At 46.6% G+C, this 21,384-nt stretch overlaps 1 long non-coding RNA gene across 2 annotated transcripts in view; it reads left to right on the top strand.

The window, feature by feature from the left end:
• The window catches only part of LOC135243334 (uncharacterized), a 109,072-nt gene that overhangs the window by 42,301 nt on the left and 45,387 nt on the right, over nucleotides 1-21,384 (top strand). For both annotated transcript variants that reach the window (XR_010326609.1, XR_010326610.1), the window contains 2 exons: nucleotides 13,277-13,427; nucleotides 19,382-19,425. This is a non-coding gene — a long non-coding RNA (uncharacterized LOC135243334). The remainder of the gene's footprint in view (nucleotides 1-13,276; nucleotides 13,428-19,381; nucleotides 19,426-21,384) is intronic.

Here is a 21,384-nt window from a genome sequence, read left to right on the forward strand (position 1 = left end):
GTGCAGATATCAAAATATTGCTAATGGTAATTTGCAACTTGTTTAATCAGGGTTGGCATCGGTATATAGATATAGCAGTATTAAAAAACTGGCTATAGAAAATAAGCATTTGGCAGGCTTTGGTACCAAACCTTGGTAAGATACATTTGAAAAGCTATTTAGTAAAGCTGCTAGTAAAAATGTAATGACACTCCTGAAGGTCCCAATGTGTTTTCACTCAAAGATGTTGCTAACCAGAATGTACATCATATAGAAAAACAATTTTGTTCTGAATTTTATGGAAAAATTGCTTTTTTAAAAGGTCAGTCTGCTGGGTTTTACTTCTTTCCAAAGAGAAAATTAGAGAAAGAGAGAGAAAAATTTAAAAGGTGTAATTCTGGTTTGCTTAGTACTGCTGATTTGTCTAAGGCAATTGACCATCTAAAGGGACCATTGGCTATGCCCCACCTGGGACTTGAACCTGCAGCCTCTCGGAAGTGTGTGTATCTATGTCGACCCTAGGTCGGGACAAAGAGCATGATGGAAATGACAAGATAAGATTATAGTACAGTGTCTGCAAGTTGTAGTCAGGTTGTTGCTGGATATCTGTTGATGGAATAATTTTAAGATGTGACAGTACACAGGCATTCAGTAAGACAATAATGTGGAGAACTAGCTGGGATGCTAGCTAGCTAGAGAGCTAGGCTGTCAATTTGTCAGTCGTATATGAAAATGTGATGTGTGTTCAAATTCATGAGTTTACTCAATTCCTCAAGGTAATCAAAAAAAAATGTCTAACCTATCAATCCTATCTGATAAATATGCATGAGGAGGAATGTGTAGAATGGCCCTAGTGTCATATCAATTCGTTTTCCACAAAATAGATTTTTTGTCACGTTTTCTTTTTCATCAGCATGTTTCCTCCTAGGCATCGCTAATCAATCGTTCCAAAAGATACGATTTGTTTAGTCTCTCTGCGAAACAGCTTACTTGCGACAATGTTTTAAAAAAAAACATTCTTAATCACCCACCGAGCTGGCGCTCTCCGCCCACTCGGCCTCTCAGGCCGGCGAGTCGATAATTGAGTCTGCTCAGCAGGTCTGTGAACGCCAGCGGCAGGTGGAGGTGTTGGAGTGACAGAGCCCCTGATTCAGGTGGCCGGTGGGCCCCAGCCACAGACGCCGAATCTCTGGCTGCTTGTCTCCTCCGAGTCAGGGGCTGCGAAACAGCCCTCCCTGGAGGCACGGTGCATACACCATATACTGTTTGTTTATTTATATATTTATCCCAGCCAATTACCCGGGCCTAATTCGGTCTGTTTACTTAATTAGCTGTATGCTCTTAGACTGAAGCAATTCCCCAAAATTGCACCGGTAAAATAAATCGTTCAAGGAACGCTTTCCTCCTGGTTCTCTATTATATTTATAAACGTGTTAAGAAAGACGAGCCAGACCGGTTAAATGACTGGGGCCTATCAAGTTGTAAAGATCGGGGGCCGGAGCCACTTTTTTCCTGCCACTTTTGATTGCCCTGACCGCCAATCAGAAAGCTGGTTTACATAGTAACTGTCGCTAACCGCCATTGACTCTGTCAAGCTTTCACTTTAAATCAGGGGCTTGGGAAACTGTGGAGTAATAAGAAGTGGCGCTTTGGAGGAGAGCCCACGCTGGTGCGCATTCCTCCAGACTGATGGCGGAGCTCGCGATTGAGTGTTGCTGCGTGAACAAGATCAGGCGTTCGAAACTGAGAAGATAATGTTGAAAAAGACAATTTTTTTTATTTTTTCAATTCACGTATTGTTTAAACATTCTACAGAATAAGCGTGTAGGAAACTGACGTACTGTTTGTTGTGTGGCCTCTGTGTACACAGACACATATAGGTATTGTGAAATTTTCTGTGAATCTGGTTACATAATATACCGTTTGAAAGAGTTAAAACTCTCTATTAACTAAAATTAAATACCAATGTTTTAGCCATGGTTCCTTATTTTGTAATGTAGGGAGGCAAAACAGGCTTAGGGTCCTTACTTTCTATGTGTTTTGGAAATACACAGACAACACAAATCAAGGTAGCCTGTTTCCATACCTTGGCAAGGGTCCAGAAAACAAAATCCATGGTAGTTTTCAGTCCCAAAAACGTGCTAAATCAGAGAAACATTGACAGAATGTTTACTAAGCAATTTTCCTGATTATTAGTTATTTATCATTATGGTCCATTTCGCTGTTGCTTACACACTGAGTACTGTGTACATACAAAATGTTACTGTCTGAGCACAGTATATATATATATATATAAAATATAAATATATATGGATATATTTATATATACTACAGAACACAGATATGTGTTTGTATTAATTGTTTCATGTTTTGTTAGTGTTGAAAAAATGCATTTGTTTACAATCAAATAGGATGTAAGGTTTGCTTTTGCACTAGGGACTCGGTTGCCATGGCTAACTGGTGGGATACTGTTCTCTTGGAAATACCCAGAGGGGCATGGATTTTGCTTTACCATTCTAAATCCAGCCATCTTTACAGTCTAAAGAGGAGGATGTTTCATCAATAGCCAATATTTCTCTCCGTTAGAGGAGAAAGGTCTGGCTCGAGGAAGGTTCACCAGGAATTAGACCATAAGCTCTGTTCTAATTGGCTCCGGTTACTCGCATCAGTTATTTTCTCAGACTGATCTGAGGTCAGCCTTTGCAGTGAAACTGTGGTCTTGTCCTGGTAGAAGGACAGTGCAGCCATCCCACGGTACTCCGGGATAGTAATGGGTCGAAGTGCGTATGCTGATTATGAGAACTCTGTGAGGAACATCAGCTTGGCTTTTGTTAAGTGGTGGCTACGAGCATCCTTCCTGAATTTGAGTATCATGGCAAGAAAAACACGCCGAACCCAGAGTGTGTGCATTCGCACCTGCACGGGGAAGCCAGGTGAGGGTCAGCGTACAAGATCACGTGTGGGGAAAATCCCTCCGCTTTCAGGGGCAGGGGATAACGCACAAACAGGGCTCTAGCGATGCCTACTGTAGCCTTCTCTGGGGAATCTAACATGGACAGAGAGAGAAGGAGCAGAGGGAACAAAGTGTGCGTGAAACAGAGAGATGGAGCGATACGGAGTAAGACAAGGGGAGAGGGTAAGAGAGCAGGCCACCCTGACAGATCAGATGAACGACGCGGCAGAGTATTAGAACGCGGAATCTTTCAAAGGGCAAAGGTCAAAACAGAAAAAAAGTGCTGACAATAAGAGACCTCGTTCAGGCGTTAACACTGAGATGAGTAGTTGTTAATTAATGGGCTTTTGTGCCCAGAGAGAGGAGACTGATATGATTCAGACCGTGCTGCTGCACAGTGATACAGCCTGTCGGGTCAGAGAACGGTCAGCGATATGCACTGGTCACGCTAGCCAATGGGAATGCTGCGTCTGTAGAACGCAGGACATTTAAAAACATTAAAAACATGTTGTTTTGATAAAAATGACTATTTTGCCATAATATGCTGACTCGCATAATAGTACAATACATATATCGTTTATAATTTTGTTATGGCATAAAATAAGCGGAATGAAATGAGCTACAAATAATGTTTTGGTGTTCTAATCAAAAACAGACTAATATTTAAAAACCCTAGGAGTGATTTCTGTTTTAATTTGCTCATGTTGAGCAAGCTAACTAGAGCGTGACATTTCGTTTTCGACTTAACATTCAAATTAAGCACTTTCTCTTTGATTCTTGCAGTGCTACCAACGGCTGTGCAAATAAACAACACAATAAACAACACAAATGTTAGACACCGAAAGTCGATTGGCTCAAAGAAACAGGAGTAATGGTTTTGTTGTGGTTCAAGTCTGGGAAATCACCCGCTGTAATCCTAAAAGACCTCAGAATATTTCTGCTGTGCTTTTTGTCTTTGCATTTTGTCTTTATTTTTCTGCATAAAAAACTCTGAATCCTGCTTTGACCCGACCCCCTATGATATGAAGCAGTGCAGGTGTGGGAAATCTGTTCTGGAACATAAAGACCATTAATTTCATCTTGGTGAACTTCCATAGCTTAATTTGCTATGTAACCTTCATATATGCTATAATACCACTACTACTAATAATAATGAAAATAGTACCCATATAAGTCAGGTGTATTTGGCAATATTTACTGAGGAGTTTATGTTTGAGCACCCTGCACGTGGATGCAGTAATGGTCTACAGTGTATTTGGCAAATGGCATATATATATACGTAGTAAAGACAGCTGTAGGGACAGAGATGTGAGACTCATGAAAGCGGGAGAGTCGATCGCCCTTCACATTTCCTGCCAGCCCGCCGTCATTTTCTTTCCATTAAACTTGAAAGCGCTTCAGCGGGAACCTGGCCGCATCTCAGCAGGCTGCTTCTGTACCGCCAAGATTGACTGGCTGATGAGGTCACTGGGCCATTGTATGTGGGCTTCATAGAAAAAAAAAAAGAGAGAGAGAGAGAACCGGGGAGAAAAAGAAGGCAGTTTGATTCAAGACAAGCCAGTCACATCTCCACGCTATTAATAGCCGGAGGAAAAATGACAGATTAATCTTCCCCCTTGTAAATGAACGTCATAAATGCAACACTTAAACAGCAATTAAAATGGCACAAGATTGACTGGTAATGAGCTGGGAAACCACTAATCAGAGTAGGACAGTGAAGGCGTCGGATAGCCGGAGCGCTCTATTGATCAGCGACTGTCGCTCCCCGCGTGGGCCAGCCCCCCGAAAAGGCACCTTTGTCTGTATCTCATGTCTTGCGGAACCTCAGTGCCGAACCGCCCAGTCGGTATCGCAACACCCCGTTATCTTTCGGCCTTAGAGCGGAGCGCCATTATGAAGACAAATCCGTTGTTGTTGTTACATACGCGTTCTCCCGCTGTCAGCGCGTTTGACGGGGAGACCGAGCTACGGAGTCACGCTGTGCGAATCAGAAGGGACGGGCAAGGGGGGTGGACCAAATGATTTTTACAGTGCTGTACAGGAGCAAAATGGCTTTTTAAAAACCGGGGTGAACTGGACCTTTTCAAATATTCATTACTTGATCTTTAATTATTCAGCCCTATTCCCTCCAGAATAGAACATGTTGCTCTTTCGATAAATTGCCGCCCACCTTAGCTGACAGTTCGACTCGTGGGACACGGTCGCTCGTTTGGGCGGGGCGCGGAGACGTGACCTTGGGAACGGGCTCCTGGGGAAGGCCGTGGCGATTAGACAGACACCGGCAGTGGGAATTCACTTTACTCCGCCCTGTCTCACGAGAAGGAAATATATTACGCAGCTAAACACAGTAAATCTCTGAAAGGCTGCACGAGTCAGTGGTTGGGGGTGCTGGGTGTGTAAGTATGGCGGCTGCAGGTTCAAATCTTGGCTATGGCACGACTTCTGTGCCCTCATTTAAGATGCCATACTTTTGCTTTACCTGAGACACTGTGAATGCAGGATGTAAGGAGAGCAAATGGTCTGGTGACATGACTAATGAAAATAACAGCCTTCACTCCCTCAGATAATCTGACCATCTGTAATGAGGCAGAGCAGGCTGACTGAGCTGAAAATAGTTGTTCCTGCAGGGCCAGGAGGGTCATTCACATCAAGCGAAATTAAACGCCAACCCACTCCGCCGTCCTTGTGTGGGGACGGGCTGATATTCAAAATGAGGGTCTGGTTTCAGCCAGAAAAACAGAGGAGCAGAAGGTGCTCCCCCCACCCCCCTTAGCCCACTGAACTCTGTAGTGTGTGTGTGCGTGCGAAAATATATTTAGAGCAACTACTGGTTTAGCACTTGCTTAACATCCTAAAGGTTTTTTGTTCAAGTCCCTTACTGCACATAATAATAATAATAATAATGATGATGATAATAATAATCATAATCATAATAATAAATAATCATCATCACCATTTTAAACTAATCACCATACCATAACCTGATTGGCTGCAGTTCCTTTAAACGCTCTCCCTGTATGTCTAATGATGATAATCATCATTGTAATATAATTCCAGGTGGCACCACAAGACACGTCTTGGCCTTTCATAAATATAGCACAAGGAGTGACTTGCTAATCCAGTGTTCTCTGGGGTATAGCGGTGTTCTTCCTATATCACGCTGGTTCTGCCTGGGGCCTTCACTCCATTACTTTACTTTCCTATGTAAAGGGGCTTCATTTAGCACAGCAGCTACATTTAGCCTGAATTTTGTGACTTGAATTTGACTGAAGTATTTTTACAAAGGACATATTATGGGATGCTGTGCAATAACTGGACAAATGTAGCTTGTACTGAACACCGAACGCAAAGGATTACTTTACACTACAGTACAGGCATTTACCAGATGCTCTCATCCAGAGCAACTTACGCAGAAATCGCATAAATCCAGGTTAACAGCAACAAAAACCCAAGAGGTTGGAGGTAAATACTCAGAAACCACAAATGTGAACACGTAGAATCAGCTGTTAGTAGAAAATACATGAGGATTGCGCATTGAAAAAGCACAATAAGTACAATTTAGAAAAATAAGATTACAATGCAAAAATATATAATAACAAAAAACAATAGAATAATAGTAATTAATCGCGGCCGTAGTAGTCAAGTCATTGGCAGGAGTGCTATAAAGTGTTGGGATGAGCCATGGTATGATTTATACTTCATGCAGGTGAGTCTTCAATCTGTGGCTGAAGGTGGGAAGTGTCTCTGCTGTTCTGACTGATGTGTAGAGGTCATTCCATTACTGGGGGGCCAGGACAGACAGCAGGCATGACCTGGAAATACAGACATATGGAGGGGGAAGAGCCAGGTGTGCTGAGGTTGCAGAACAGAGGCGTCTAGCGGGTCTGTAAGGTTTAATGATCTTGTGATAGTAGGCCAGTGCAGTCTCCTTGGCAACATGGCAGGCTAGCATCAAGGTTTTGAATTGATGCAAGTTGCCAGTGGAGGGAAGTGAGAAGGGTAATGATGTGAGAATGCTTTGGGAGGTTGTAGATCTGGCAAGATGCAATATTTTGGATGAACTGGAGGGCCCTGATGGCAGAAGCAGGGAGGCCAGCAAGAAGAGAGTTGCAATAGTCCAGTTGGGAAAGCACCAGCTCATGCTCACCATGGCAATGTTCTCAGTGTGAGTCCTTCTGCCGTCCAACACCACTCTGAGGTTCCTGGCAGTGGAGGAAGCGAAGAAAGTGGTATCACCCAGGGTGATGCAGAAGTCAGATGAAGGAGAGGATGTGGCAGGAAAGTTGGGCATTTCAGTCTTTGCAGGGTTGAGCTTTCGATGGTGCATTTCCATCCAGCTTTGGCTGTCATTCATACAAGTCGACATCCATGCCTGGTGACCCACATCAGTTGGGGGAAAGGAAAGAAAGAGTTGCGTGTCATCAGCACAGCAATGAAATGACAACCCACGGACAGAGATCACAGGCCTGAGAGATCTGGTGTAGAGAGAGGAGGAGACTAAGAACAGAACCTTGGGGGACCCCTGTGAAGATATTGCAGGGAGTTGAAATGACACCACCCCAGGTGACCTGGTAGGAACCACCAGTGAGGTAGGATGCAAAACACATGTGCTGAACATCCCCTTTTCAGCAAGCGAAGACGGGAGGATCCAATGTTTGATGGTGTCAAAGGCTGCGGGTTGAGGAGGATGAGGGCAGAGTTGAGGCAAAGTGCAAAGTTCTTCGCTGAAAGAGAGGTGTGCCCTCTCTGAGTAGGCAGGTCTGAAACCTGACTGATGTGAGTTCAGCATGTTATATCTGAGAGGAAAGTAGAGAGTTGGTTAGAGACAGCTTGTTTAAGAGTTTTGGACAGAAATTGGAGCAGAAAGACAGGTCTGCAGTTAATGATAGCGGTGGGGTCAAGCATAGGTTTCTGTGCGTGATGCCTATATATTCTGACGTCTCTGATGAGCTACCAGGCCAACTGTACAGTGGCTGGGATGGGGGCATTTGGGGGTCCATGGACTCAAGGAGGAAGGTCCACTTAAATTTACTCCAAAGCAACTTTACAGTTATCATGTATCTTGCGTTTGACCACAAACCCCATATCAGTCACTGTAAAGCTGGTAGATCATCAAAAATGTCTGTATCTGAAATTTGCTTCATTGCACAGAGAAACTGGGCCAACCATAAACATACAGTAAAACTGAACCAGGAAGTTAACTATTCCTTTAGAGTTCAGGGCATGAGCATGCATCACTCCCAAGTATAAAATGCATTGTTTTAGAAGCTCTGACCAGCAGGGGGCAATTCAGTGCCTCATGTGTTTTTCGTTTACCATTAAGAATTTTAATTTGGCACAAGAAACATTTTTTCCTTAACAGTGAGCATATTTATACTTGGATAATTATGGCCAACATTGTTTTCCCTGTTTTCATTCAAACATGTCAACTAATTTACTGAGCGACTGCAGCAGGACTGTACTGAAATGCATGCACAATGCCTTTTGTTCATTGTTCTTTACTTACTGAAGTATTAGTTGTATTAGGATTATAATGGCATGTGTTGCTGTCCTAGTTTCCCTATCCTCAGCTGATACCAAACATAACCATATATGGGCGTAGCCTGTGGTCTTCTCTCGCAGTGGATTTAAAACCCAGGACTGGTGGAGTGGCAGGATAATGGGTGAGCAGAGTAAAGTAAGCATTGGCAATAAGTAAAAAGTAAGTTAGCCTCCATGTCGGTGGAGCACACGCTCAGTTGTAACCCATCCCAAGGTTCAGATTAAAATGGAAGCTTTTATAAAACCATAACTCAAAATTTTAACTTTTTAACTTTTACCACTGAATTTATTTATGCGGAACTAGCTCAGCTGTTCCAGTGCCTTTGAGAGGGATGTGTCTTGATGGTTCAACACCATATTCCAATAATCACCTAATTACTATTGCTATTAATTGTTATCTGATTTAGTTCATGGTTATTATTTTCCTCGCTAAATGAACTGTGCCGCATGATGGCGTGTCCTTTAAAAATAGCGGCGCTTGCTTTTCCGTGAGAACCACGGCAGAAGCAGGAAGTGCTCAGCTCTGCGATTTCTATTGAAATGCGATTACAGAGTGGAGAAATCAATATTCCGGTTTATTCAAAGAGCCATCCTACTTCAATAGCAAGGCTTTGCAGACGCTGTAATTATATATAGCCAAGCTCTTCAGACCTCATTTCCTGTGTAGGACTTCAATAGATATTCTGTGTGTTTGTGTGTGTCTTTATTGGCAGTTTATTAGTTTTTAGTGTCCTCTGTCTAGTGTTCTTGCCTGTGTCTTTATCCTATGCTCTACTGCAGCACAAGTGCTGTGCTTTCTCTATTTCTGGAGTGGAAAAATGCACATTTTCCATCTGTAAAATAATGAGGGCATGCCAAGTTATTGTTTCTCTGGGTGTTAAGATCAAGCAAGTGTGTGAGTACCAATTTGTGTGTGCTGACACGTGTGTGTGTGTGTGTGTGTGTGTGTGTGTCAGATTGCAAATTTCATCATTTTTATGGACAATACAGAAGACAGTAAGGTCAAAATTAAATTTGACATGAGGGCATCAAGTTCTATCAGCCCTTGATACATATTTATACTATACATGTATGTTTGTACTAATGCTCGCTAACTAACACTTCCCAATAGCTAAACTAATCACTGAAGAAGTGCTTGTCCTTTTCTGAGTAAACACTTTGCACCTTGTCACAGTGCTAATCTCATTCAGACAATAAACAGCACAAGTGAAAGGAACAAAAAACTGTAAAACTCTTTTTTTTAACCAGGACTGTTCAAATGTACCATAAAATAAAAACAACACGTACTGTTTTCTGATTGTATGTGAACAGCTGCATATTTATAGAAATACTTACCCTAATATTTAAACTCGGTAGTTATATTGGCTTTCACAGTTAGCTCGTTAGCTAATGCATATCTATAGTTAAACCGATCAGTGAAGAAATGCTTGTCTCTGAGCAAACGCTTGTTTTTCAACACTACTAAATATAGTTATGTAGCTGCATATTAAAAACACTGCTTACCTCGAGGCCTGCTTTCATGGACGCTCTCCTGTTAGATCAGGTAGCTATAAAGAGCAGGCGTGTGGCGGATGTGAACGCGCGAAAAGCGTTGTGCAAAAGCCCGCTACGAGGAGCGAGGCTGCCACCCTGGCGATGGAAATCTCACAGGAAAGTGCTGATGAACAGTGCCACTTTGATTTACAGTGTATAAAAAAGGAAACACCAGAGAATTGTTTCTATGAGCATTGAAGGGGTACTTTTTTCCCCTCCTCCAGAGGGCACTAGACTCATGAGTTATAAGGCGAGGCACAAATGGTCCGTACAGGTAGTAATTATTTTTAAAAGGGCCAATAAGGCCAAAATGCAGGGCTTCCACTGCAATGAACACAGTGTAAATTCAGCCTGGTTGCGCATGTTTGTGTGTGTGTGTGTGTGTGTGTGTGTGTGTGTGTATGGGTATGGACTCACTGCTCATCCAGGATAGCCTCTCGCCACAATTGGTCATATAACTGTGGAGCGGGTTGCCAGGTAGGGGGCTGGTGTGTCTGCTGACAACTGTTCCTGTGATTTACACTTCCTTAAATTAACTGGCACATTTTGTTACTCAGCTCTACAGAATAATACATGTAATGTCCCAAAATGCACTGTGGTAAGACATCTACTTGAGGGCACAGGTGACCTAAGCTCGAACAGGTGATCGGAGGAGGAGTTGGGGAAAAAAAAGCAAATAGAATATGAAACAATTGCTGGCTCTTTCAGAGCTGAACTGATCTGCCCTCTGAGTGTTTGGCAATGGGAGTGATCTGATTGGCCAAAAAAAACAAGGGTTTTGCAAGATGTTGCCCGATTGGGAGAGCTACCCTTCAATCAGGTGGTATAAATGACCTGCCAAGAGCGCCTTGCCATGTACTCACCTGTGCTGCGCCTGAGTGGTCACACCGCCCTTATGGCGGTCAGAACGTGCGTACGGCTCTTTTCAGTCGGGCATTCTGGGAGCGGCACGACCCGCTCCGTTTTCAGAGGGAAAAAAACCAGAGACCCGATCTGTGTAGTAGTTACCATGGTGACGGAAAGACTGCATCTTATTTATTTATTTTTTTTAGAATTTTATTCTTTTTTTTTTTTTCCATTTTTCCTTTTGTCTGCCTGACAGCGAGTCTCTCCCACCGTGAGGGGGAGGGGCTGAGAGTGCCCCAGGTGCTCTTGCTCTTTAGCGTCGCTTCCTGTCTGACTGACTGACTGAGTGGGTGGGCGGGAGAGCTCGGCGGAGGCCATTTACCCAGGTAACAATGGAGAGGGAAGCGTACGACTGGGCGGGCGTGGTGACGTGGCCTACCCATTCATCAGGTGCTTATAGGCCCAGAAATACCCCGGCGCACCGTGTGTTCTTTTCTGAAAAGCAGCCGCTATTATTTGAGCCCTCTTCGGTCCACTATTTCAGCCCACCGCCCGAGAACTCCGTGTAAGTCTCTCGGCATAAGAGCGCCAGCCTAGAATGTAAACGTAGATGTGAGAACAGCGTGTACAGTTTCTTAGAGACCCTTTTCAAAGCTTTAATTCTGAAGCCTTCTAAGATTAAAATGTAGCTTTTCCCTTAATTCCCAGTCATACTTTTCACAAAGGGCATATAGACCTAAAGCCCTTATCAGGACTATATGACACATTCATTTCTACAGTATTACAGTTTTGGGTCAAAAGATTGACCCTTGGTTAAGTGGCATATGTCTTATGCCAGATATGAAATGATTTCTTTACATGACATGTGGTTTGTCATATTTCATGGTAGAGAATAAGTAATTAAGGTGCTGTATGTGCTTCACAAGGGGTTTTGATCAGGGTGCTTCTGTGTAATGTGTGGCCCAACATGGAGGGCCCTGTTAAGTGTGCAGTATGCATACTGTGAAAATGAACTTTGGCTAGTTCATATGAACGGAATGACGCCTATAAAATGTGGAGACTTGAAACTGCGCATTGGCCGAACTAGCGACGGTGTTTGCACATCGAAATCAATGCGAGATCGTCTGCAATTGGTCTGAAGTATCACATGGGTGGCTGCATGCTCCCCATCGCATCTCCGTGTATGGTTGAAAATATATTCATACCATCTTCTCTTTTTCTTCATTTGCAGCACTGAGTAAACTAAAGCGAATTTGAAATCGTCCTCTGTCAATGTTTCTGCTCCCTCAACGCAGCCATCGTTGTTTTCTGTGTCTGGCGTGACAAACTTGGTCACTTCCGTGTTTCCACAACCGCAGAATCTGAATTTGTGCTCTCAGTGGCGTGGAGTGTCACTATGAAGAGCAGATCAAAGCTGCCATGAGCATACACACGTTTGTATGCGGCGCTGTGTTCGGCTGGGGTTCGATTCCGGCCGAGTTCACCTGATTCTCAGGTGCACCGCTGCTCAGTAAACTCATTAAAGGCAAAAAATCTTTTGGTTTTCAGAATATCTTACAGGAGTTTGGAAAGATAGCCCTGTTTGGAATATAGAAACCTGTTTTGCAGGTGTAGGATTGCATGCAGACGGTGAGAGAGTTGCGTGTGCGCTGTGGTGGCCCTGAGGACGTATTGCTGCAGTCTGGATTCAGGCCATCGCTCTCTCTCTCTCGCTCTCTCTCAAAATAACTTTGGCCTAACAGGAAGAGAGTGGGACACGTTCCCCACTCCGGTCCTGCATCCAACAAAGATAGTGCCCAAAATGACAAGATAGATACAGCGTCCTCAAAAAGTTTGGGAACGGCAAGTATATATTTATATATGCTGTATATTGAAGGCATTTGGATTTGAGATCAAACAATAAGACAAATGTGCATAAAATCGACAGTTTTTACATTGCGACAGGTATAGCAAAAATAGCACATTTCACCATTCCCATGCTTTTGGAGGGCTCTGCATGTTATGATTTGAGTGGATGGAGAATTTTATGTTCCCCATATCGGCAAGAGATTTGCCTGTTCACTGACCCAATCAAAAGCTTTAGTACTCTCCAGGGCAAAACACTGATTGGTTTGAGTCAGTGAGTCACTGAGAGCAGACGATAGCGACGCCCATTTTTGGACGTCATGGAGACTCACTCCGGAGTGCACTCTGACACATCAGCGCTGCTAGAAACTGCATCTATAATAACTCCCTCAATCAAAACTCCACTAATCCTGACACACAAGTTGTGGCACTTCAGACAGAGCCACTTTTACCCATTTTTATTTCAGTCCTGTTCTCTGGATATTTCGGTGAACTTCCTTTGCCATGGTGCAGCAGCCAGGATGTTTTTTGAGTCTCTCTTTCCTGTTCCTCTCTCTCTCTCTCTCTACCCCCTAGCAGAATAAATTAAGCACAGCGGAACCCCTCTCTGCAAGCCTGCCAGCCACAGACGCACGTGTAGAGCGACTGATAAGCATCGGCAAACCCAACGCTCCCATCCACCGGGCCCGTAGAGATGCTGGATCCGCGTCTGCCGCTAGAAGGCAAACAGGTGAGCGTAGGTGAGAGCGGGGACAGTGGTGTTATGAGTAAAAGCCTGGGAGTCTTCACCCAGAGCCTCGGCTGCCAGATCTCACGCTGCTGAACCCCCCTCTCCCGGGGAAGTCTCCACAAACGCAGGAGACGGCGCAGTGCAAACACGTTTTATTGACATTAATTAGGCAACAAATCATCCAATTACTCACACAGCTGTTTCACACTGTCACCGTCTGGGAACTCCTGCCCCGGGAGACATGGGAATTGGGTTCAGCACTCTCTGGGGTAATCTCCCCACTTACCCCCTGCTCACATGCACGCGCACACGCACACACACACGCACGCACGCACGCACGCACACACACACACACACACACACACACATATACACGCACACACGCACGCACACACACACAGGCGCACGCATGCAAATAGACACACACACACACACACACACATTCAGTTACTCATTTGTACATAAACACACTCACACACACACTACACACTAAACCGGGAGCACGGCGCATGGAAAGGGCTCCAGTTAGAGGTGCCCAAGGTAACGCTGGATGTTCATTGGAGCTTTTCACCACGGCTACAATCGAGGGCGAGAGCCTTCTGTTCCTGCTGCTCCTTCGTCCCTCTCTTCACTTCCCCTCTTTAGAGACATGCGTAAATGTTTCAAGCCGACTGATTAGAACAAGGCTGGGAGATCTTCAGAGACGTGGAGGCATTGAGACGCTGCTTCTCGTTGCCTGCAGCCTCGTTAGCAGAAGAGGCTCAGAGGAAGGTCAAACAGAGGGTTCTCACCTCTCCCCTGTCCGTTTGCGTGCTCCGCTGACTCGCTGTACACTGGGCCTTCTCATTTGCAGTGACACGACAGAACAGGAGGGGAACGGCCGGGATGGTGCTGCAAGCAGGGATGGATCTGGAAATGATTTGTGTAGGGATTAAGATAAGAGAAAGGGGTCGCTTGCACATGCACGTGCATGTATGCATATATACGCACACGCACACCCCACCTCTAGGTCTCCCCTACACACGTGCATGCGTGCATGCTTGCATATACACACATACACACCCCACCTCTAGGTCTCCTCTACACACGTGCATGCGTGCATGCTTGCATATACACACATACACACCCCACCTCTAGGGACCCCCTGCACATGCCAATACCCAAGAATGCTTTCCCTATTACAACCCCATAAACCCCCCCCCCTTCCCCCTGATTGCATATAAGCTGTATGAGATGATTAGGTTGCCAGGTTTGTGACGATTCACCCGGGACCCCAGGGTTTAGCGCCCTATCTCTTCTGAAAAGAGGCGAGCTTTAGCTTCAGCGCGTCAGGGCTGCCGGCGCAGCGGTAATCGCGTATGAGAGCGGTGAGAGCGCCGTTACGTGAAATAATGTCAGCCTCTCCAGCACGCCTCAAAAAGAAAAATGAAAAGCTGACAGGCTACGCTCTTGTGAGAGGAGTAATGAGACTGTTTTCGTTCTCTTCCTCTTTGAAGGGAAGAGGGGCAGCCGGGGTTTTGAAGTCCTCTGCTGTCTCCGCGGTCCCCGGAGTAAGCAGCCCCGGGTCTGTGCTAATTATGCTCTTGCACTGGAGACGCGGGAGAGGGGCGGGGTTTCCAAGCAGGGGGCGGGGTTTCTGTCGATCCGGGCTGAGAAAAGCGCGTCCCCCTGTCCCAGATCCCCGCTGCTGAAAACAGGGGCCTGTTTTCACATAGACCACACTCATCAGGACCCATATGACCTGAGGGAGAGAGAGAAAGAGAGGGGGGCTGGCAGTGTATTGTAATGGTTAAGGAACTGGCCTTGTAACCTAAGGGCTGCAGGTTTGATTCCCAGGTAGGACGCTTCGTTTCAGCTCCGCGCCGTGACGCCCGATGCTGCCGCTCGCAGAAACGAAGCAGGGCTTTCAGTCAAGTCCTCCGTGAGCAGAAGCAGGCGTTTTAGTGCCGAGCTGAAACCGAAGCACCGCGCCCTCATCGGCCCTTTTTCGGGATAAGATTGGACTCGTAGCGGAAAGAGCGGGCGATGTGGAGGGTAAGAGAGAACCTCGAAGCTTGTGAAAAGCCCTTAAATCCGGTTGGGGGGTTTCATCCAATAAAACTGAACGGTAACAGTATTATATTCAGGATTGTTTTGTCTTTTTGTATTTTTTAACAGAGCCGGGTTTTTTGTAAGCCGAAGCAGATTAAGTGTGGCCGTGGCAACCCCCCCCCGGTTCTGCGGAGCAGTAATTCAGTCAGTGGCCAGCGGGCTGCTCGAGCAGCAGGGTTTCACGCCGTCGCTCGACATCGCTACAGCGACAGTGAACGGCGAGGGAACTGGCCCCGCCCCTCGCGCTGACTGACAGTTCCCCTGAGCCTCGTTCTCCAGCGAGCGCGGAACAAAAATCCCCCGCGAGCGACGCCGGGAGAAACGGAGCTGCCTGGAAATAACATTTTAAAAAGTTGATGCTGTTGATTTTACTCGGGTGAAGTTGCTGCAGCGTAATACTGCGTTTGGGAAGCTGGGCTGTCGACTGGGCTGATTGCCGGCCGACACCCTTCAGTAGCACCCTGGCGCTAGACGCGCGATGTGAATTCCTCTGGTAAATATCCGGCTCTGTGAACGGAATGCGTGTGGAAAACGCGCGCCGTGCGAGTTGCTGCGGATGAGTGTGTGTGCGCTAAATGTCAAAATTTAAATGAAGTGTTGCACTCGCTCAAACGTGGGATGAGCTGGGCGAGCGTGCGCACAGGCACAAGCGTTCAGAAGAATTAAATGCAGCCTTTTCTCCTCTCCTCTTTCACGAGGCAACTGAGAGCATCTGCCTTGGGAAATGTTTCAATATTTTTTTGCTTTCACAAAATACAGTACAAAAGACAGCGTTTCAAAGGCTGTCAATCAGACCGGGAGGGCCGGTCTGTGTGCTGGTTTTTGTTCCAGCCAATTATCTTATTTTGTTTTCTGACAGCTCTATAAGCTACGTTGGTTCGCTCCCGTACTTGAGCACAGTGAAATATTTAGGATACGCTTGCAGTCTGCAGCTGAAGCTGGTGCTCATAAAAATGTCAGATCAAGAAATGGTTGAGCTGATTAAATAATTAAGGGCAGAAGTTGGCTCAAAAACCTGAAATGGATCAGTCCTTGTGCCCATCTGATGTAAACTTTGGAGCAGGAGTTAAACGGTGGACATTTACTTGGTAAAATTAAGCAGGTTGTCTCAACTTTGTTCTAGAGGACAATCAAGTCAGCCTGCTGGAGGGGTTACGGTGTGGATCTGGCAACTCTGTATGGAATCTGAATGTCACTGAACCAGACCTCTCTAGTTCTGATAAAAGAGGTGAATCCATCAATCAGACAGGCTGGAACTGAGGCAACAGCGTTGTGTGCAATCCATCAGTGTCCCTCCTGTAATTCACCTCTCGTTCACACAAGAGATCAGGGGACTTCAGACAATAGTGAAAAGGCTAAATCTGGCAACACAACTCTGGATCTGAATGTATTGCCACTGTAATCCCCTCTTGCTGTTGTGAAAATATGAGGTGGCGGGGCTAAATACCTGGCAACCCCAGTTAGGGAGCCTTTCTGGGTTCCTGTACCCACCAGCCCCTGCATTATCCACCTCTCATCATGGCCTACATTAACCACCCTTGACCCCTGACCCCGACTCTCTGCACAGGAACCAATTGATTTAAGGCATTAGCGGCTCTCCCACCCCTCCACTCGACATGCAGAGAGAACTTCATGCATGTTAATGAGATCTGGGTCTGAGCAGAAAGCGAGTGAAAATCCAACAAAATGATGACCCAGGTTTGGCAAAACAGAAAAATACGCCTTAAATAAAAAAGCTTTCGACACCAACCAGCTGGATCACACTGGCAAACGTTTGGCTCAGTCATGCTCTGGAATACTCATGTGCACATGTGCACACATGCATGGGCACATACAGTACACACACGCATGCACTCGCATACAGACACGCAGGCTTTCTGAATGAGCCTCAGTGCTACACAGCCATGCGTTCCAGGTGATTTCTATGGTCCCTCGATGACATAAATAGCTTGTTTACGTCGGCAAAATTGAATTGAAGAGCCAGACGTCTACATCTGCAGAGCCGACGGTGGGGCAAACTGGGACTGACAAACCGCCACCGGTCGTCATAGAGATTAATTTTACACCGGAGGGAGGGGGGGGGGGGGATAAGTTCAATTAGCACACAATCAGGAGCCAAATGGGCAAACCAGGGAAGAGGCTGCCCCGGTGGACCACCAGCTCGCGCGACGCTGAATTCCGCTCCCAGGGAAACGTCTCCCTCCGTTTGGGAAGGGGTGAGGGCACGTGACGCGCTGGCACGGCGGACGGCTCGGCGAACACAAACCAAGCTGTTTCACATACGCAGCAGAAGCTGGGAGGCAGAGCTGATTGAAATTATAATTTGGCATTGGTCGTGGGGAGGAGGGGGTGCCGGCAGTGGTGGAAGGGGGGGATCATCTGGCGCTCCTGGCTTAGTCAGCCGTCGCCGGATTTGGCGGCGTGCGACGGCGTGGGCGAGGATCGGCAGACTGCAGCGCCTCAGCCCTCCCCGCCCCTCTGTGCCGGCTGCTGCGGGTTCGACTCTCTGCACAGTGCAGCACGTGGTGTTCCATCACTGCTCCCAGAGTCCCTTCCACAGGACACGATGCAGCTCTGAGTCCCTCTTCAGCGCTTATTCCAGCCGGGCTGGTTTTACACTGGGGTCTGCTGTAATAGGGTTTTCAGGATGTGTCGTCTGTTCTGTGCGTAACTCCACAGAAGTGACCACAGATGGCCCAAAACGTTAAATGTTTCTCACTGCAAGGGAAGCGGCTAGTTCAAATCTGATTCCCGGTCACCAAAAACCGAGGCAAACTTTTTTTCATTTGCAGTTACGTTACTGCAGGGGCCAGTCAAACTGGATTGCCGTTACTAAAAGACCGCTGAGTGCAGCAGAACACAGAAGATAATTCGCCCCGGTGTTTTTACTTTCCGAACTTGTAAAAACTACAGATGTTGCAGATTCCTGCTGCATTAAGATCACGCATCCCGCGGGTATCACTTAAATGACGTAAGCTCCCTCAGTGAAACTAATCGAGCTCCGATAGGGCTTTTAACTCTGTGGTTTGTGTATGTTTGTGTGTAAACAGGGCGGGCGGCGAGAGCAGCCAGCGTCGCAAAAAATGCGATGTCATTATTAACCCGGGGGCCACGGGTTCAAATCCCAGTCGCGGCACAGCCGTTTTACCCTGGAGCTGTGGCGCTCGCCCTGCATGGTGTCAGTAAATATCCGTAAACATCCCTCTGCGCTGTACAGAGCCTGTCGCTGAACTAATGGATGCAAGCTCTCTCCTCTCTGGCAGCTCTACAGGGCTGCAGTGGAGGGGGGAGGGGGGAGGGGGGTGGCTAAAACACGGCTGTGGTTTTTATACCTTCTGTTCCATGGAGATGCCAATGGAGATGGCACATTCGAGTCACTATTACAAAGATGCACCGATACTGGATCACAAAATGAGTTCCTTAAAATGAACATGGCTGTAAAGTTTATCGATGTTTTGTGAATGACGCGCTGCGATCTTACTGCAGTCGGTGCGTTCTAGCTGCCTGTGAGCGGTTCTGCGTTTCCACTGCACGTTAATGGCTCTGCCGTCCTCGTCCCGCTGCGGTTTGGCGGTCAGTCATTTACCTCACACTCTATTTATTATTCTTTTATTTATAACTGGAACGCACAAAAAAAAAAAACCATCCGTGGAATAATTTGGAACAAATCCCCCCGGGACTGTCCTCATTTCACCCACAGGACTAAAGTGCTTCTCCAGGGACATTTATAAAATCCTCTATAGCCATGGCAGAGTACTGATGAAAAAGGAACATTTCACCACAACAGCCCCTGTGATGGCACGGTTGATCTGAGTAACATGTTACTAAGTAACCCGCACTGACTCTCTATCCTCTGTCTCCAGGGTAACGTGCGGAGCTGGAAACTCATCGACACTCATCCTGCAGGGTAAGCCCATCTCTCACCTTCCAGTCTGACACACGCACAAACAGGATGCGAGAAATGCTATGAAATGCTAACCTCTAATCAACCCCCGGCATAGAAAATGACGACTTATAAGTGTATCTTGTGTAGTATCAATAACACCTTATTAACCCTTAAAGATGAAAGATCACAAATTTGCGGTTAGAATGTTCAAAATGGCCCCCTTCTAATGCTGATGTAACAATCACTACTGGTGACTGAAAGCAATGGAGTTCTAGAACACTGACATAGAATTTTGAAAAAACATTCCAAAAAAACCCACTCTTCAAAGGGTTAAGCGTCACATGCCCACAGACCATTTTCATAAATGTACAAGATGTTATAACCGGTTTACAGTAACAGAGTTCATAGGACATGGGACATGGCAGTGTGCTTGTCCTGTCGGTCATGACATGCTTCGTAACATTAAGCTAGGTATTACTAGCATATCATTTATGTACACTCACGATAAGGGTTTACGCCCATTTTTTAGAGTTGATAGACACGGAGAGGGCTATTTGGCAGTCTTGCCGGCCTCCCAGGAACACAGCCCCTGTGGGGGCCTGTGCTGGGGGGGGAGCGAGCGAGTGTGCTAGGGGGAGGGGGGGGGGGGGGGAGCGAGCGAGCGCATGACTTCAGCAGTAGGCTCTGCAATGTTTAACAAAGAGATTTTCTCATCAAAAAGAATCTCTGCAAACAGTGACAAAGTATCAGCGCAGCGCCCCTCCTCATTAATGGAGAGAGGCCCGGGCAAACACGCGCGTCTTTAAAAAGTCTGGCTCCTGCTTCTCTCTCTCCTGCTGGCTGAGCTCGCATTCGTACGGCACAGAGAGGTGCACCCCAGACGCGTGGAGAAGCGAGTGTGTTTGAGGGGTGCGTGTGCGGAATAAGCGTGTCTGTGGAGAAAACCGTGTGTCTGTGTGTGTGTGTGTGTGGAAACAGCGTGTACATTGCTTCACAACTACGCAATAAACATTCACAGCAACATAAGATTACAAACGTGCAAATATTATATTACCATTATATTACGTTCATTATGTAAATGCTAGCTTACAATACGCGCCACCTTACAATTGTTTTGGGAAAGGATCCAATCCGCTGTGCCTGGAGCTCTACGACTCTCTCAGCATCGGCAAATGAAATATTTACCGGGAAAAATCAATTAAAGGATGTAAGAGACCACTGACCTCCATTTTAAGAAATCACAGTTGTGGTGGAAGGTCTGGCTGAGACGCGTGGCGGACGAGCGTTTTCCCCGGGGGGGCGGTCCTCTCCGGCAGGAAGTCGAGCGGGTATGAGACGGGGCCGTCTTCCTGCTCCGGGCGAGGCCTTGATGTCGGCGGTCCGCGCTGCCGCGGGAGGGGCATCCGCCGATTTTCCGCCGCTTTGATTCTGCGCGGCGTAGGCCTGTCGGGCCCGGCGCCCCCTGCTGACGGCTCGTGGCGCTGCTGCCGCCGTGTCTTTGCTTTAAAAACGTTGATGGCTCCCGCTCCTGATATCCTGTCAGTCAGGAGCCTACAATAACCAGAGACCATAAAACTAATACTGGCTAAACTTGTTACATAATAATAATAATAACAATAACAATGATGATAATTACAAATACTTTGCAAAGTGCTTTTCATATGTGGCTCTAAGAACTTTTTCCAGACAAAACAGTGGAATAAAGGAAAGGTAACCATTGAGAACAAAGCCCCTTTGCGGTTAGACTGAATAACCTCCTGCACCCTGGGGTTTGCTCCGTGACGGAGACGGCAGTTCAGGTCGTCTCAGCGAGGGGAGGAGCTGAGGGTGCTGGCGGCGGGGCGGCGGGGCGGCGGGGCGGCGGGGCGGCGGGGGTGATTTAATCTGGCCGGGCTGCAGGGGAGAGAGTTTAATCACAGAGCCGCTGTAATGAATGGCTGTTCCCTGCCTGATTACGGCATCACTGCCGCACGGGGCCCG

This window comes from Anguilla rostrata, chromosome 17 (assembly GCF_018555375.3).
Source record: "Anguilla rostrata isolate EN2019 chromosome 17, ASM1855537v3, whole genome shotgun sequence".
Classification (NCBI taxonomy): Eukaryota; Metazoa; Chordata; class Actinopteri; order Anguilliformes; family Anguillidae; genus Anguilla; species Anguilla rostrata.